This window comes from Mauremys mutica, unplaced genomic scaffold (assembly GCF_020497125.1).
Source record: "Mauremys mutica isolate MM-2020 ecotype Southern unplaced genomic scaffold, ASM2049712v1 Super-Scaffold_100070, whole genome shotgun sequence".
In the NCBI taxonomy this organism is placed as follows: domain Eukaryota; kingdom Metazoa; phylum Chordata; order Testudines; family Geoemydidae; genus Mauremys; species Mauremys mutica.
This window is the reverse complement of record NW_025423259.1, coordinates 68,042-85,261: the sequence shown is the minus strand read 5'-3', so window position 1 is coordinate 85,261 and position 17,220 is coordinate 68,042. Positions and strand designations below refer to the sequence as shown.

General features: G+C 50.2%; 1 pseudogene; it reads left to right on the top strand.

Moving 5' to 3' along the window:
- The window catches only part of LOC123358481, a 44,133-nt pseudogene that overhangs the window by 1,793 nt on the left and 25,120 nt on the right, over nt 1-17,220 (top strand).

Here is a 17,220-nt window from a genome sequence, read left to right as displayed (position 1 = left end):
TTGAAGCTAACCCCACACACTTCTTCAGTTCTGTGTAGCCTGGAAGGTCGTCTCTTCCATAACGAGCAGTTAGAACATAAGAACAGCCACACTGAGTCAGACCAGTTCATCTAGCCCACTCTCCCGAAAGTGGCCAATGCCCGGCGCCCCAGAGGACCCCTGGGACCAACATGGATACAACACCACCACAAACAAGGTTAAAAGTCAATGCACAGGGGAGAAGGATCTTATGTTTCATTTCTTATGTCCTAGTCCCATCATGTGGCCATTTACTTTTCTTCCTTTCTGTTAAAAGCTTTGGTGTTTTGCACAGAAACATTATTTCCCCAGGAGAGACCCAGGAGTGGGGGCTGCATTTCTGTGCCAAACAGTCACTGGAAGGGGGTAGACAAAGGCCTTTAGGACGAGGCGTCCGTCACTGTCAAAAGATCATCTCCCTCCTGCAGGTCACTGGCAGCCTGAATTTGTTCCTTATCCTCCCAGAGTCTGGGGGCTGGAATCAGCACTACCCAGCCCCTCCGTATGTAGCAGGAACAAACACAAACCTGGTCTTTAAAACAAGCTGTCCCCTTCCTTCTCAGGGAAGATTTTTCTGTGATTGAAGTTGAGCTTCAGTTCCCCTCTCCTAGGGGTGGGGCGGGGGTGGGGCCAGCTCCCAGTGAGATCTGTTTTCACCATTGCTCCCTTTCAGTCACTCTCAGATGGTAACTCTGCTCCCAGCTGTCAGGCAGCTTCCAGCCCATCCACCCTGCTCACTAACTCTGAGGTCATGTGTCACTCCCTCTGCCAGCACACAGAGTGTGCAGGAAAGCTACTCTTGCCAGATGCATTGGTGGTATAGTGGTGTGCATAGGTGCTTTCCAAGCAATTGATCTGGGTTTGATTCCCAGCCAATGCAATAATGGCTTTTCTCTTCTGTTGTTTCCTCATCTGGAAGTGGTTTAATTTCAGTCACATTGTGTTACAATCACATTATCTATAGAATGAGACAATAAATGTGTCAAAGTCCAGCAGGTCATACAGGATGGAGGCACACAAGGGGCTGGAATGTGTCATCTGAGAAGGACAGAACACTTGGAAACCTGCATCTCCCAGCCCCTGGCCTTGCGTGTTATGATTCCAGCTGCGTGAGCTGTTTGTAGGATGTTCCGGCATGATGGGGAAATGAAGTTTTGAGTCAGATTTTGCTCCTGCAGATTCCTTTGCTGTTACAATTATAATGACATGAACAAAAGGGAGGCACAATAAACATAAACCCCAAGTTGCAATACAGGTGGGGAAAGAGACGATCACGGTTAAGCCAAACACGTCAAAATAAAAATTAATACTAAAAAAGGGGAGGGGGGAAGAGATCAGGTATGTGGAGATCCCCTTGATATTTCAACGCACATTGTTAGAATCAAAGTTCAGACTTGACACTGGAAAACCCGCAACTACCTGTCTCTCTGAACACCTGTGATGAGCCTGTGTCAGAGGACGTGGGACCCCGGTCAGAACCAGTCACCAGATCAATATTACTCTTTATGGGCGACTTCTCTGCCTGCTCTGCAATTTACATCTCCCTTCTTCCCCCGCCCCCCCGCAAACAGGGTGGGGTACAGCTCTGACTGAGAGGCCTCACAGGAGAAATTTCAGCCCAAAGACAAATTTGTGTGAAATGTTGAGAAATTAAGAGCTCCCCAAATCCCCAGAACTCTAGTGTCACCCCCATGGCACCAGCACAGGGAACCCAGTGAGATGGGGTTACAGAATACAAGGGGGGGAGGCAGCAGGGAGAGAGGTGACAGGGAGTCTCTCTCTTTCCTTCTCTCTTCACTTTCTGTTCTTCTCTTTCCTTCCAGGAACTGCAGTCACAGCAGGGAGGGGTTTGTCTCTTTATTAGGGATCCCTCTGTGTCACGGAGGCTGCAAATGTCATAGATTCTGTGACTTCTGCAGTGGCCACTGCGGCTGACTCCGTGGCTGCCCCAGCAGCTGGCCTGGGGACAGCTTGAGCAGTGGTTCCAAGGGTGGCAGCAGCAGCCACAGCTCAGTGGCTCCTGGCACCTGTCCCGAGGTGGCCGGAGCAGGGCTGGCCTCTGGGGCTCCCCTCACCTGGCAGCATCTGGAGTGGCCAGGGGCGGCTCTAGGAATTTGGCCGCCCCAAGCATGTGCCTGCAGAGGGTCCGCTGGTCCCGCAGCTCCGGTGGAGCATCCGCAGGCATGACTGCGGAAGGTCCGCCGGAGCCGCCTGCCGCCCTCCCGGCAAAATGCCGCCCCACGCGCACGCTTATCTCTAGTTTGCTTCTTGCTTGCATATATAAACCTGCCCCTGGAAATTTCCACTACTTGCACCTGAAGAAGTGGGTATTCACCCACGAAAGCTCATGCTGCAAAACGTCAGTTAGTCTATAAGGTGCCACAGGATTCTTTGCTGCTTTTACTAAAAATACCTGTGATTAAATCTTCGCCTTCCTCATTATCGATCAAATAAATCGAAACGCCTCCACCTGCAAGTGGATTTAGCCCAGGACCCTCAGAGTCAGCAGCTGTTATGCCCCCACTGAGCTCTCTGGTCAGGTGTCCTAGTGCCGGGAGCCTCCAATTTAGATCCTAAAATAGCGTTTTTGCACCAGGGGCGGCTGAAATTTTGGACCAGACATTGTAGCTCCACCGTTATTTTACTGAATTGCTTCAAAACAGCAAGTCAAGAAAGTCTCCTAAGTGCCAGGCTCTCTGCCATGGAAACAGCTGCCCCTGCTCTGCAGGAGTCTGTGCGTTCCACACAGCAACGTACACACCTGCTCCGCACTGAAGGGGGGGTCAGACAGCGACAGGGTTGGTAACACAAATACTTCAGACTATTAACTCCAGGTCCCTTCCTTTCTTTAACCCAGGATGTGCCAGTCACCTGGTAACCATGGCGTTATCTTCACCTTAAAATACCTCTCAGTACATTTTCTGCGTGACCTCCACCCCCTGCCCTCCCTGCAGCCAGCCCCTGTCTCCAGCCAGCCCCGCACGCCCTGGCTCCAGCCAACCCCTGCTGCACCCCCCTGCCCTGCCTCCAGCCAACCGCTGCTGCACCCCCCTGCCCTGCCTCCAGCCAGCCCCGCACCCCCTGCCCTGCCTCCAGCCAGCCCCGCACCCCCTGCCCTGCCTCCAGCCAGCCCTGCACCCCATGCTCTGCCTGCAGCCAGCCCCTGTCTCCAGCCAGCCGCGCATGCCCTGGCTCCAGCCAACCCCTGCTGCACCCCCCTGCCCTGTCTGCGGCCAGCCCCGCACCCCCTGCCCTGCCCGCAGCCAGTCCCTGTCTGCAGCCAGCCCCGCACCCCCTGCCATGCCCGCAGCCAGCCCCTGTCTGCAGCCAGCCCCGTACCCCCTGCCCTGCCTGCAGCCAGACCGTCTGCAGCCAGCCCCGCACCCCCTGCCCTGCCCGCAGCCAGCCCCTGCCTCCGGCCAGCCCCACACCCCACGCCCTGCCTGCAGCCCTGCACCCTCTGCCCTGCCCGCACCAGCCACATCCTCCCTGCCCTGCCTGCAGCCAGCTCTACACCCCCTGCCCACAGCCAGCCCCTTCCACACCCCCTGCCCTGTCTCCAGCCAACTCCTGCCACACCCCCTGCCACTCACCCCTGCCTGAAGCCAGCCAGTCCCGCACTCCTCTGTCTCCAGTCCTGCCAACCCCTGATGCACCCCCACTGCGTCCCTGCCTGAAGCCAGCCAGCCCCACACACCCCTGTCTCCAGCCAGCCCTGCACCCCTTGCCCTGCCTGCAGCCAGACCCTACCTTCGGCCAGTCCCATGTCCACTGGTGCCTGCAGTTCCCAGGGCAATAACCCTGCACACCTGCTTCAATGAGGGGGGCCGGGAGCAGCTGGGACCACACATGGTTACACCCTAAGGTGACCAGACAGCAAGTGTGAAAAATCGGGACAGGGAGTGGGGGTGCCCCCTCTCCGTTGGACAGCCAAACCTGGAGAAGGGCCCTTGGAGTCTGGGCTTTCAACCAGCTCTGCACCCACATGACACTGATTGCTTCTAGACCGCATTTCCCTCATTTGCTAGTGAGAATGTCCTGCGGGACTGTGCCAAAAGCCTTAGTAACCCCGAGATAGATCCCATCTACTGTTTACCCACCTCCACTAGGCCCGGAACCCTGCCAAAGAAGGAAAGAGGCTGGGTTTGGGATGATTTGTTCTTGACAAATCCATGCTCCCTCGTCCTAAGAACCAAATTATCCTGTAGGTGCTGCTGGAAAACTGATTGTTTAAGAATAGATTCCAGTATCTCTCTAGCTATGGAAGTGAGGCTGGCTAGTCTGTAAGTCCCAGGGGTCTCTTTGTTCCCCTTTGAAAGATAGGTCCTGTCTTGTTCATGGATGGGAAGATGTTCTTTTTCAGGGATCTCAGACAAGAACTGGGGCACAACACATGGTTTGTTAAGGCCACAAAAATGGAGGCAGGAACCTCTTCTCTCCTGCTGGCAAAGAACCCCAGGTACCTAAAAGACAGGGACTCACATCCCTGAATGGGCTTTAAAAAAAAAGCAGTGGTTAAAAAGTTTGGCCCCAACCATTTCTTGTTTCCATAGACTAGACATTTTAGCAAACTTTAGAATTCCTTGGTGCAAACACCAAGAAACTCCCCTTTCTCCTTCACAGAGGGCTTTAACGCCCCTTCTCTCACTCAGGCTCACGACTGCCCAGAGCTCGAGAATTGTCCCTGTTCCCATTGGACAGATGGGGAGGAGCCTGAGGCACAGAGAAGGGAAGTGACCTACCCAAGGGCCAGCAAGGCAGTGGCAGAGCCAGAAAGAGAAGCCACCAGTCCTTACTCCTGTTCTAACAAATAGCAAACCCCCAGAGGCAGGGATGGAGCCCAGGAATCGAGATGGTGGGGAAATTTCATTGAAACCGTTTGTCAGAAAATCCCATTCAGACTAAACCAGTTTGTTTCTCGAAATCATAACAAGTGGGATGAAAGTTCTTTGCAAAAATATTTTGTTGCAAAACAAAAGCATCTCCTGTTTGTCACAGTGCATTAAATTGTCTCGTCACACACAAAGAGGAGACACTTCGATCTCAAACATTAGATAAGATGCTTCAGTCTGAGCTAAGTCATTGCTGCTCTTAACAATTTCAAAATAAAAAAAACCAAATCAAATAGAGTATTTCAGCTATTCTATTATGTCATAATCTGCTCTGAGTAAATGTGATAGGACACCTCATATTATGCACTACTCCTAGTGACACTCTCCAATGGATCCCCATCCTCCACCCACCGTGAGGTAGGTAGGAGTGGATCATTATTATCCCTCCTTGAAAGAGGGAGAAGCTACATGTGAGAAAGAAGAATTGACTTGTCTGAGGTCACACGGCCAATCAGTGGCAGAGTTGGGAATAGGACCCAGGAGCCCTGATTTTCAAACTAACCATCGGATCTTGAATTTTAGACATTGAATGACCTGAATAAAGTGCTCTCAGATGAGCTCCAGACCAACAACAGTGCACAGGAATTATTCAACAAGTATTTGAGGAGAACTGCAATGTTAGAGAGAATCATGAACTGCTCAGAGACCATTAATATAGAGAAGCAGCAAAATTCATCAAACATAGAACTGGTTCTGACTTATTTCCTTGGTCTTAAAAGAGACCAACAAGGACCTGAGTCTCCTCCCTGTCAATAACCCCCTGCTCAGCCAATCAGGGTAGAGACTGAGGAAGGGAGGCTGAGGGTTCTCACCAGAGAGCCCAAAGGATGGCCCAGGTCACTGGTGGGGATCAAATAAAATTCGGCCTCCTTAAGCTTGTGTTTTCCATGCCTAGAATTCAACTCTCACCAGATGGATCAGACTGAACAGGTTTCAAACCTCCAGGAGGCTCTTACCTTCTAAACAGGGACGGCTGTTTTCTAGTAAAATCACTAAAAGGGAAGGAGAAAACTCGAAAGAGGTTCCTCGTGGCGCTCACGTCCGTGAACCCGAATACTCTCTCAGTCCTCAAAGAGAGACCTGGAGAAGGAGACTTGCTGGAGCAAAGCCACAGGGGTCTCTGAGGTTTCCCTGGCCCCTCGCCCCTGTCCTGCCTGGCTGATGTCAGCATCTCTCTGTGAGGTCACCACCTCCCCACCACCTTGGACCAATAGGCTGAGGTCCTGCAAAAGACCTTTGTGATGTCACTGCCACACCCCTCCCTTGCTGTGCCAATGTCCTGCCCCTGGCCAGGCACTTTGCAGGTTTGAGCTGCTCCCTGTGGATCACCCCACTCAAGGAGCATTCGTTCTAGGCAGAACTGACACCAACTTGTCTGGCTGGGGTGTTCCCTGGAAGCAGAGCACAAGTTTGAAATACGGGCAGCATAGAGCCTATATTCATAACGTCAACTACAAAAATGATACACATCTAGAGATAGCATCATTATAATCAGCCAATCAGAACCTCTCCATAGACCCCTTACACGACAACCTTTCGACAATATTGGCTGCAAATATAGAACCGTAGTCGCAGCAGTGATCTATACAGTTACAGATTATGTCAATAACATTACAAGAAGTGACACGGCATCAGTGAGACTGATACTGGAATACTGCCTCCAGTTTTGGTGTCTTCATTTGAAAAAGATGTTGTGAAATTGGAGCTGGGGCAGCAGAGAGCCACCAAATGTTCTGAAGGCTGGAGAAAAATGCCTTCTAGTGAGCTATTGAAAGAGCTCGACCGGTTTAGCTGATCAAAAGAAGATTGAAAGGTGACTTCACTGAAGTGTTGAAGTGCCTTAAGCCTGGTCTACACTACGCGTTTAAACCGGTTTTAGGAGCGTAAAACCGATTTAACGCCACAACCGTCCACACTAGGAGGCACCATATATCGATTTTAATGGCTCTTTAAACCGGTTTCTGTACTCCTCCCTAACGAGAGGAGTAACGCTAGTATCGGTATTAAAATATCGGATTAGGGTTAGTGTGGACGCTGATCGACGGCATTGGCCTCCGGGAGCTATCCCACAGTGCACCAGTGACCGCTCTGGACAGCATTCTGAACTCAGATGCACTGGCCAGGTAGACAGGAAAAGCCCCGCGAACTTTTCTAATTCATTTCCTGCTTCCCCAGCGTGGAGATCTCATCTCATCAGCACAGGTGACCACGCACAGCTCATCAGCACAGTTAACAATGCAGTCTCCTGAGAATCGTAAAAGAGCCCCAGCATGGACTGCACGGGAGGTACTGGATCTGATCGCTATCTGGGGAGAGGATTCAGTGCTAACAGAACTGCGTTCCAAAAGACGAAATGAAAAAGTATTTGAAAGAATTTCTAAGGCTATGACGGATAAAGGCCACAGCCGGGACTCAGTGCAGTGCAGAGTGAAAGTTAAGGAGCTCAGACAAGGCTACCAGAAAACCAAAGAAGCAAACGGAAGGTCCGGGGCAGGTCGAAAAACATGCCGCTTCTATGCTGAGCTGCATGCAATTTTAGGGGGCTGCGCCACAAGTACCCCACCCCTGATGGTGGATTCCGAGGTGGGGGTTGTAATCTCTGCCATGGCTGAGGATTATGCAGACGGGGAAGATGAAGATGAAGAAGAGGAGGAAGACATAGCAGAGAGCACACAGCACTCCGTGAGCCCCAGCAGCCAGGAGCTTTTTATCACCCTGACGGAATTACCGTCCTCCCAGCCCTCACAAGCCACTATCCCAGACAATGACGCCATGGAAGGGAGCTCTGGTGAGTGTACCTTTGCAAATAGCAAACATTGTTTTTTAAGCAAGCCTTTTTTAATGATTGATTTGCCCTGAGGACTTGGGATGCATTCGCAGACAGTATAGTTACTTAGAAAAGTTTGTTAACATGTCCGGGGATTGAGAGGAAATCCTCCAGGGACATCTCGATGAAGCGCTCCTGTAGGTACTCCAGAAGCCTTTGCAGAAGGTTTCTGGGCAAGGCAGCCTTGTTCCGCCCACCGTGGTAGGACACTTTACCACGCCATGCATGTAGCAAGTAATCAGGTATCATTGCGTGGCAAAGCATAGCAGCGTATGGTCCCGGTGACTGCTGGCATTCAAGAAGCATCCGTTCTTTATCTTGTTCTGTTATCCTCAGCAAAGTGATATCGTTCAGGATAACCTGGTTAAAAATCAGGAATTTAAGTAAGGGGGGTGGCCATTTTTCTACTGGGTTCGTGGACTGCATCAGCTTAAAAAAAAAACTTTCCTGCACGTAGCGAAGCGGGGGGAGGGGAGGAGTGAAATGCCGATGATCTTTTCTGTGTTTGGTCACCGGCGATCTTCCCCAAGGTACCAGACACGCAGTGGGTAGGGGGGGGGAAGGTTGTTGATTAGCAGGGAGCTAGCGTGGTATTAGCCATGCGTTGGGGGGGAGGGGTACATCACTACAGAAGCAGAAAGACAGTGGCTTACCATGGCCGCATGCAAGCTGAATTCTGATGCCTGGACCTGTGTCTGTGAGATCTGTAACTCCAGAGCTGCAGGCACTCACTATTAAGATTAAAAATGCGACCTTGTAGGGAAATCACATGTGCTAGGTGAATACTTCTTTTCACTGTGAAAGAGTATAATCATTGTTCTGTAAAATGTATCTTTCTAAATATTTATCTCCCTCATGCAGCTGCAAATTTTTCAACCATCCCTCCTCCATCCCAAAGGCTAGCACAGATAAGGCGGAGGAAAAAGAAGACGCGAGATGAGATGTTCTCGGATATTATGGAAGTTACACGCAATGAAAGAGCTCATCTGAATGAGTGGAAGGACGTGGTTTCAAATTACAGGAAAGAGGCCAGTGAACGTGAGGACAGGAGGGATGAACGTGAGGACAGGAGGGACAACCGAGATGAGAGGTGGCGGCAGGAAGACCGGCAGGAAAATCAGCGGTGGCGGCAGGAAGATCAGCGGTGGCGGGATGCAACTCTGGGGCTGCTGCGTGATCAAACTGACATGCTCCGGCGTCTTGTGGAGCTTCAGGAAAGGCAGCATGATCACAGAGTGCCGCTGCAGCCCCTGTATAACCACCCTCAACCCTCACCTTGTTCCACATCCTCCTCACCCAGACGTGTAAGAACGCATGGGGGGAGGCTCCGTGCACCCGCCCACTCCACCCCCGTGGACAGCCCAACCAGAAGGCTGTCGTTACTGTGAATTTTTTTTTTAATGGCCTTCTCCATCCCTCCTATCCTCCTCCCAAACCACACCCTTACTTCTCTCCCTCTTTTTATAAGGAATCAATAAAGAATTCATGCTTTTTAAATGAGAGTGACTTTATTTGCATAAGTAAGCTGTACTCGAAGGGGGTGGGGAGTTGCTTACAGGGACTGAGTCAATCAAGGGGGTTGGGTGTTCATCAACAAACACAGCAGTCACACTGTACCCTGGCCATTGATGAAGCTCGTTTTCAAAGCTTCTCTGATGCGCACCGCTTCCTGGTGTGCTCTTCTAATCTCCCTGGTGTCTGGCTGCGCGTAATCAGCGGCCAGGTGATTTGCCTCAGCCTCCCACCCCGCCATAAAGGTCTCCCCCTTACTCTCACAGAGATTGTGGAGAATACAGCAAGCAGTAATAACATAGGGGACATTGGTTTGGCTGAGGTCTGAGCGAGTGAGTAATGTCCGCCAGCGCGCCTTTAAACGGCCAAATGCACATTCCACCACCATTCTGCACTTGCTCAGCCTGTAATTGAACAGATCCTGACCACTGTCCAGGCTGCCTGTGTATGGCTTCATGAGCCATGGCATCAAGGGGTAGGCTGGGTCCCCCAGGATAACGACAGGCATTTCAACATCCCCAACTGTTATTTTCTGGTCTGGGAAGTAATCCCCTTGCTGCAGCCGTTTAAACAGAGTAGTGCTTCTGAAGACGCGAGCGTCATGAACCCTCCCTGGCCATCCCACGTGGATGTTTGTGAAACGTCCCTTGTGATCTACCAGTGCTTGCAGCACCATTGAAAAGTACCCCTTGCGGTTTACGTACTGGGTGCCCTGGCGCTGCGGTGCCAAGATAGGGATATGGGTTCCATCTATCGCCCCCCCACAGTTAGGGAATCCCATTGCAGCAAAGCCATCCACTATGGCCTGCACGTTTCCCAGAGTCACAACCTTTCGTAGCAGCAGCTTAATGATTGCTTTGGCTACTTGCATCACAGCAGCCCCCACAGTAGATTTTCCAACTCCAAATTGATTCCCGACTGACCGGTAGCTGTCTGGCGTTGCAAGCTTCCACAGGGCTATCGCCACTCGCTTCTCTACTGTGAGGGCTGCTCTTCTTGGTATTATGGCGTTTCAGGGCAGGGGCAAGCAAGTCACAAAGTTCCATGAAAGTGCCCTTACGCATGCGAAAGTTTCGCAGCCACTGGGAATCGTCCCACACCTGCAACACAATGCGGTCCCACCAGTCAGTGCTTGTTTCCCGGGCCCAAAATCGGCGTTCAATGGATAGAATCTGCCCCATTACCATCAGGATCTCCAAAGCGCAGGGGCCCGCCGTTTGAGAGAATTCTGTGTCTACGTCCTCATCACTGTCATCGCCGCGCTGCCGTATCCGCCTCCTCCTCGCCTCGGATTGAAGGTCCTGGTTCACCATAGACTGCACTAGAGTGCGCGAGGTGTTTAAAACATTCACGATTGCGGTATGGAGCTGAGCAGGGTCCATGCTTGCTGTGCTATGGCGTCTGCACAGTTCACCAAGCAAAAAAGGCGCGAAACGGTTGTCTGCTGCTCAGGGAGGGAGGGGTGAGGCTGTACCCAGAACCACACGCGACAATGATTTTTGCCCCATCAAGCACTGGGATCTCAACCCGGAAATGCCAAGGGGCGGGGGAGGCTGCGGGAACTATGGGATAGCTACGGGATAGCTACCCACAGTGCAACGCTCCAGAAATCGACGCTAGCCTCGGACCATGGACGCACACCACCGATTTAATGTGTTTAGTGTGGCCGCGCGCACTCGATTTTATAAAATCTGTTTTACAAAACCGGTTTATGCAAATTCGGAATAGTCCCGTAGTGTAGACGTACCCTTAATGGAGAGAAAAGATTGGGTATTAAAGGACTCTTTAATCGAGCAGAGAAAGGCCTAACAAGACCCAATTGCTGGAAGATGAAAAGAGACAAATTCATATTACAACAAAGGCACAAATATTCACCAGCGAGGATGATTCACCACAGGAACAAGCTACCAAGGAAAGTGGTGGAGGCTGGGGTGGAGGGAGGTTCTTAACCTTTTTCTTTCTAAGGCCCCCCAACGTGCTATAAAAACTCCACGGCCCTGCATGTGCCTGGTTCTCTGCATATCACTATCATGTATGTGACTCAGTAAGATTTGACTCCATCATTGCTATTAGTATTATACTTGGAGCTGCTTTTATTTTCATAGATATTTTAAGTTACTTTACAGACAGATTTAAAAATACAGTCTGAAGATAAATGATCTTCATCTGCACAGTGTCTAAAGTTTTGAGTTTAGCTATTTTTTTTCAAACGAGCCCTGCTAAGGTAAGTACAAGCAAAATGTACAGTCTGTTATTTGATTGTACCATTGTAAATAACGAATGACAAAGCACAATACGGCAATAACAGTAATAATGATAATTACTCCAGCCAGGCCAGGTGAGGCGTTTTAGAACTCGTTACTCAGAGAACTGAATTTAAGCATAAGACAGAAATAAAATGATGAAATTCAGAGATCAGTTAAAAAGCTAAACTACCAGCACTGTCATCCTGACCGAATGTGAAAGAATAAAATTATGGAGACTATATGTACTTTGCGCATTTTGACAGGAAGTAACAACAGTAACTGATGTGTCTGTGGTGGGGGGTGTGTGGGAGTGGGGGGAGTGTGAGACACACCCGCTGTCACTTCCAGCCCAGCGGCACTCGCTAGTCCGAAGGCTCGTTCACACGGCAGCAGGGGCCAGCAGCTCCCACTCCTGACCCAGAGGCAGCAGCACAGAATCTTGTCCCCCCAGCTCAGCTCAGCAGAGACTGGGCACAGAGGCAGGAGGGTGGGGCCACCCCACCCCCCCCCGCACAGCACAGGAGGCTCCTGGGAGCAGCTTGGCCGGGGGCAGCTCCAAGTTGGGGGGTGGGGGCAGGGCTGCAGGAACAGCTGCAGGGGAGGCAGGTGAAGAGAAGTGGGGGGAGGAGAGACAGGACACCCCTGCTGGAGGAACCCCCTCAGCAAGGCCCCCCTGGACCGTCATGTCGTCTGCCCCCCACTAAGTCTGGCCCCGTCCAGCTCTTCACCATGAGAACAGCGCTGGGCTCCCTGCCAGCGAGCTCTCCCTGCACCTGCCAGGGCCTCCATCTCCTGTGTCCGGCTGTGGCTAGTGGGGGGGGATGGATCTGCTGGGAGAGACAAGGGGCTCTCGCTTCGTCCCCTCCCCCTGGCGTTTCCTGGCTGCTCTGAGCGGGGTGAGGATGGGACTCTATTGACTATCATCCACCAGAGCTTCCATTTGATTGAAAGTGTGAGTGGGGCATCAGGTCCTGAGTGTTGGACTCTTGCTCTTTCAGGGGCCGGTGACCTTCGAGGAGGTGGCTGTGTATTTCACCAAGGGGGAATGGGCACTACTGGACCCTGTTCAGAGAGCCCTCTACAGGGGTGTCATGCAGGAGAACTATGAGACGGTGACCTCGCTGGGTAAGGAGTCCTGTCTCCTGGGTTATTAGAAGCTGTGGGGTCTCTGAAGAACCTGAGTAGTAATAACTTGATACCTTTATTCATCATACAAGTTTTGACAAGTTTCCTTGCCCCCCCTTTTTGCCTCATCTCCCACCCACTAGAATAATTTTTAGACATGTCATCAGTCATTTTGAAATTGCATTTACTGTGTCCTTATTGGCTACATTAGCAACTACATTAATAACTGGTTTTTAAAATTAATTAATAAAATTATAAATAAATAAAAAAATAAAAATATTTTAAAAATTATTTAAAAATAAATAATTTAATTAATAAAATAGGTGTGTGACTGATGCAGGGCTTGTGTGACAGTCAGATGAGCTCCTCTTTTGATAGAAGTGAGTATAATGTTGCCATTCAGGACCCCACGGGTGAAGGGAGAACAGAGCTGTGGGAGGGGAGCAGAAGGGGGGAGTAGCTAATTCTGGGGTGCCAGGACATGGGGCGGATGTGTGCAGGATTAGAGCTAAGAAGCAGCAGGGAGGTAGGAGGCTGTGAGAGACGAGGAGAAAATACAAGAAGCTCCCAAGGTGCCAGGAGGTGGTGCTGGCTGAGAGTAATGGGATGAAGGGGAGGGGAGTGTGGAGGAAGGGCACCCAGGAAGTGGGCTGGGTGGGTCAGTGGGAGGGAGGAGAGGTTTGGGGATCTAGAGCTGTGGGGGATCCCAGACCTTTAACCCCAAATCCCTGCCCAAGCCTTGTTGTTCTAGAGCCCACGCTCCAGTTTTATTTCTGTTCAGTTTCACTTCATTATACATTTCCTCCCCCAAATATTATTATTTTAACTCTTGACCTCCCTCTCATTACCCCCCTCCCCGTATAACCTCCCCATCTCCGAGCACAGAGACCCCGGCCACCGACCCTGAGTCCTCGCTGCATCCTCCCTCCCGTAGCAGGGCCCCTTCCCAGGCACAAATGGGCACTTTGTTGATGATGTCACAGGGTGGTGGTGTAGCCTGTACAGTGTTTACACCGATAAGATGACGTGTTGGGGTACAGCTCGCCCTTGTACATGGCTACTCAAAGTTAATTGAGAAGATGGAATTTGGTGAAACACACAGAAACTTGATTAAATACAGACAGTTATAACTGAAATCACAGGCAAGGATCAATCCACGTAACAGTTAGACTAAGATCAGTATAGTAAAGAGGGGCTTGCACTGTGCAGACGTACAAGTTATGACACCAATGGAAACAAAGATCGAGGGGCAAGGCAGCCCGTCAGAAGGGAGGCCCTGCTTCAGTTTACACTGTCTCGGGGACCTGACAAAATGAAAAAATGGTCACTAGGAGAGGTAATTTATCCACTTCCTTATGGTAATAGGATGGCAATATACCGCATCTGCTGCTTTGCTCTGATTACAATAATGTCAATAGCTGCCCCAACCCATATGTGACCTTTGGGAAGTCCATAATTTAGCATCAAGCCTTAATACTCATGATTTACATCACTTAGTTATTAATAATCCCAATATATAAATGTGTCCAACTGCTGAGATCCTGCATAGCAACCTAATTGCTAAAGCCCACCCCAAACGTCCTTCTTTCAGAATCCTGTGACGTATTCCACCTGTTTGTAGTTACTCCTTAGTCTGTAAAAATGTGGGTGCAAAATATCTGGCCTGGGATTCTCTCCTTAGGCCTGGGCAGGTAAATCCCAGACTTCAGCAGAACTTCTCCCACAAAGCCTCCGCCTCATATAAGGCCCTTAACTGTAGCAAGCTGAATAACCCATTTATCTATGTTCACCTCCTTGTCCCTCCACGCATGGTCCAAGCTCATAAGCAATTATCTGATCATGACATCTTACCTCTAGCGAGTATGAAATTGCCCACAAGACGTGAGACTGGGTCATAGATCGTAAAATCAGGTCGGGGTCAAGAAGAGTGAGAGTTTGGAGAGAGTCTTGTCCCCCCTCTCCCCATCTGCAGCAGCCACAAGCTGTCTTCCCTCCCGGCTCCTTGGATCTCTGAGCCTGTCCCTCCTGAGGCTGCCTGGCCCAGTTCTTGTTTCTGACCTTCTCCTTTTCCGGAAGAATGAGAGGCTGTTGCTCCTGAATGTTAGTGTGTAATTCCCCAGCCTTCTCCTCCCACTGGGGGAGTTTAATTCTCCCTCCCATTACCCCTGAGTCACTAGATTTCCTAATTCCCCAAAATGTGCTTTTGCGCTGTCACAGTTCTGGGGTAGCGAAGCCTTTGACCTGCCTCCATGGTCTGCTCACGGAATGGCCCCTCAGGTATCAGGCCTCCAGCCAGCCCCTCTCTATGGGCAGGGACCCACCTGCCTCTCCTTTTTGACCAGGGTGTGAGGATTGCAGCTTGTCCTCCACTGTGTTCACTGGACTAACGTCCAGTTCCTGTGCTTTGCTTTCTCTCCAGGGGCTGTGAGCAGTGTGTGTGTGTGAGAGAGGTGGGACTTTTGGTGATACTTGTATGATGCCAATGCACACCTCAGTTTCCTGCTGTGATTGGTATTGCTGTGATTCTAAAGAGCAGGAGACATGAGGTGTTTTGTCATGTAGCTGTCATGGGGTGATACGAATGGGTCAATAAGGACTGGCTGGAGCCAACTTAGATCAATGGAATACCCGACAGAGACAAGGGAATAATTGTCACCTGTCCATGGGAGGATCTCAGCTTGGCTGAGTGAAGCACACATGGACTCGTTATGTTTTTGGGAGCAGGAAGAACTGGGCTCGCAGACACAGGGAGCTTTGCCAGTGTGAAGAGAAATGGACAGACACAGTGAAAAGAAACCAAACTGTTTTCTACAGCAGCATGGCTCAAGGGCATTGGCCAGTGTGGACTATATTGTCTTCATTGCTTCTCTGTGCTAATGAAAAGACTTTCCAATGCTGTGTTTCGGTTGACTAATAAACCCTGCAATGTTTTAAAAGTCTGCCCAGTGTCACAGCAAAAACTTACTGAGGTGCATTGACTGAGGAACAGTCTCTGAACAGGAGTGTCGTTCAGCTGGACCTGCTGGCAGTGCTCACAGGTTGAAGTAGGAGTGTTGAAGCCAGAGGCTCAGTCTCAGGTGCTGAAGCTAAGTGGCCTGTCCTTGTGGAAGAGTGGGAGCCCTTGGGGGTCTAGTGCACTCATGGGGCACCTCCCAAGGACTGTTCAAAAGCCAGGGCATTGCACAGATCCTATGGATCCATGACAGTGCCAGAGGTTCAGCCTTATGGGAAAAAGATATAAAACAAGAAAAGGATCTAAAAGCATATTTACCGTCACCCCTCACCAGTCCATATGGGAATCCCTGATGTGTTCCAAAGTGTATTAAAACCTTCCTCTAAGGCTCACCTCTTGGGTATCAGGTCATGTCAGTTTTGTTAGAGGGTTTTCCCTTCACCCTCCCACTTCCCTGGTTCTTGTCACGCAGACAGGAAGCAGCAAAAGACCAGAAGTCCAAAGTGCAGACAATGCCATGTTTATTGGGGTTAGTTTCCAAGGAAGCATATTCTGAAGCCCTTCACACCCGTCGGGCTGATCTCGATCTACTGATACAGTCTGTTCCCCAGTGTTCCCTCCCCAGCTCTGATGGCGCAGAGCATTTATCCCGTGTCCCCCTTCCCAGCTCTGATGCAGCTGAGCCTTGCGTGTGTTCCCGTTTCCCCCCCACACACACCTTAACAAACATGATTCCAATTTCCCTTCCCCCTCCTCTTTGACCCCGTTTATACAGTAATATTCTCAGCTATTCGTTAACCAATCATTTTACTGAAATTTAACGAACCCTAATTAACTTACATCTAGCAAAATTAATTATACAACAGACAGAAACAATTAGAGAACCAGACAGATTAACAATAGAAAAGTGGGGGCCATAAAGATAGAACAATACAGAAATGAGGGTTTCACAACCATTGATAAGTGATTTGTTGCCAGACAGGCTGCTGTCAAACTAAGTTTTCTTTAACCATTTTAAGATCTGTTTCTTTATCTGGTGGTGATGGGCACTATCAGGACAGGATCATCTTCCTAACAGCCCAATAGCACCTTATTTCAGTGTGACTGGTTTGGGATGTGAGGATGTGACTCTTTGCTTCCCAGCTAATGGCTTCTCTTGCTGCTTAGCCAAACTCCTTAGCCTAAGAACAAGGCCTCAGAGTATCCTAGTGAGAGAAGGCCCAGACACAGGTGGACTGAGATTTTGATTCTTTGTTTTATACCCCTGTAACTAGCTAAGTTGTAAAAATACCCCTAAGTTCTTAAACAGAACAGGCCTGTAAAGCCTATAAACAGTGGGTTCTATCCCTTCCCCCATTCTGTGTCTGGCTTGTTTATTCAGATTGTAAATTCTTCAGGGCATGGCCCAGCTACTATTCTGGGTTTGTACTGTGCCTAGCACAATGGAGACCCACTGTTAGTTGGTCCTTAGGCACTAAGGTAATTCTTATGATTTATAATCATAATAACTCTCCTGCCACTTGGAGCCAAGGAAGCTGGCCTTGGGACGTTACTGCATAAAAATGAGCTGGGGTTAAAACCATACAATATTCCTTGTGACAAGTATCCCACAAATTCCACTGATCACCCTTGTTTTCTTTGCCTGCA